Consider the following 1979-nt stretch of genomic DNA (forward strand, 5'->3'; position numbering starts at 1 on the left):
TAATATGTACGCAAATAGACGTAGAATTCAATCAATTGTAATTCTAAATTCTAAAAATGGAACATAGAAAAAATAAAAATAGGTAAAAAGAGAACATAGACAATATATAATTTCATAAAGACATAAATAGGATCATATAGTTCATGATGATTTAAAATACCCTTTATGTACCATGGATCTTCCTGTGTCAGTAGGTTTACATATGTATCTTTTTTTCCCCCTGAAGATGCATTCTTTATTTGATACAAAAAATAAACCCTTCAACCTGTAGAGTGTCACTTATTTTCATATTGCAGAGCAAACTTACAGAATAGGACTCTATTACCAACTCCAAGGATATCACATATGCTTTAGAAAAAGTCATTGTTATTTGGATTCCAACAAAGATCAGTGTGGAAGATGTAACTAATTCTCTCTCCCTCTCCTGATTTGTCCATAATTTTACCAAAACATCACTAGGAAAGCTACTAGTTGGGATGTCACTTATGTGCCAGAATTATGCCAGAATCTGGTAAGGGTAGTGCAACCGGCCGAGTCCAGTTAAATTACAAAATCATGACCTTTATTGTCCTTCTCTCCTGGTTCTGGAGTAGGAAGCCTCTACTTTATAGCCCCATGGGCCAGCTATAGGCTTATGTTATAACGTGTGGTTTCCTTCTGGTTATACTTGAAAAGAAAGCCATTGAATTCTTGAGGGTCTGACCCTTAGAAAGGAGCAAGCTAGGAAGCAGACAGCTGATCTGGATTTACTTGGAAAACATTTATGCAAGGAGTCCAGTTGATAGGCTGTTAACATCGAAATAACCAAGCCTGTACGGGTTAACAAGTTGAGTCGGCTAATCAGGATATCATCCCTAGATCTGTAAGTGACACATCTGCAGTTCTCGCTGTAAAGTTGCAGCTCCATCAGCTATGATTATCCTCTTTGATTTTAATGCCCATCAATCTTTACCAGCTGTAGCAGCCACTGCTTGATAAAACTTTGCCACGAAGTCTGCCTCTCTGACCTCTGGCTGCCTGACAAATTCATCGTGCTGCTGCTCAGCCCAACCTCTAAAGCCTGATCCCAAGGACGTAGCTGGCACTCAACGATACAAGGTGGTCGATTTGCTCCAGACACACTAAGCTGCTCCAGACCTTCCAGCGGTGGCTGTAATTTTCCTGGCACTGACTTAGCTACCAGATCCTCCTGTAAGAAACAGTCAATCTGGGGACCTGACCAACTGGTAAACCAGTGAAGAATGCACTTTGTCTCCTGAGAAGTGATGTAAGACGTTGGGAGAGGGGAAGAGTTGGTAATACTGTCTGGTACTGAGGGTAAGGGAGAAGAGAAGGAGAGTGGCATTGAAGAGCAAGATGATTCCAGTGACATCCTTCCTTTCTTCTCACAGGGCACCTGGGGACTGTCACAAAAGTGTTAAACTCCAACTGTTGGTGCTGCTTCCATGTTTCCTGAAAACTCTCTCTATATGCATCATTTTAAATTAATATACTATTCTCATATACACTGCATATATTTTTTTTATCAATCTCCTCTGACAGACATTTAGTTCTTTCTTGCTGTGGATTTGGTCTGTTTTTGTGATTTAAGCTTTTTTGATGATAAAAATCATCTTTATGAAACCACTTGGTGAAAGATGAGCACATTTTTTCAAGATTTTTTTATTTATTAAATAATAAATAAATAAAAAAATCTTGAAAAAATGTGCTCATCTTTCACCATTCACTAGAGACAGAGAGAGAGAGAGGCAGAGACACAGGCAGAGGGAGAAGCAGGCTCCATGCAGGGAGCCTGATGTGGGACTCGATCTCAGGACTCCAGGATCATGCCCTGAACCAAAAGCAGACTCTCAACCACTGAGCCACCCAGGCATCCCAAGATGAGCACATTTTTAAGGCTCTTGATGGTTAACACCAGAATCCTTAGAAGTGCAGCAAGTTGCCCTTTCCTGCGAGGTCATGAGAGCCCCACTTCTCCA

The 1979-nt window shown here is 40.6% G+C and overlaps 1 pseudogene; it reads right to left on the reverse strand.

Moving 5' to 3' along the window:
- Window positions 1-941: 941 nt before the first annotated feature.
- On the reverse strand, window positions 942-1372 carry LOC129513449 (uncharacterized protein C14orf119 homolog; annotated as a pseudogene).
- Window positions 1373-1979: the final 607 nt, after the last annotated feature.

This window comes from Nyctereutes procyonoides, unplaced genomic scaffold (assembly GCF_905146905.1).
Source record: "Nyctereutes procyonoides isolate TBG_1078 unplaced genomic scaffold, NYPRO_anot_genome, whole genome shotgun sequence".
Lineage (NCBI taxonomy): Eukaryota > Metazoa > Chordata > Mammalia > Carnivora > Canidae > Nyctereutes > Nyctereutes procyonoides.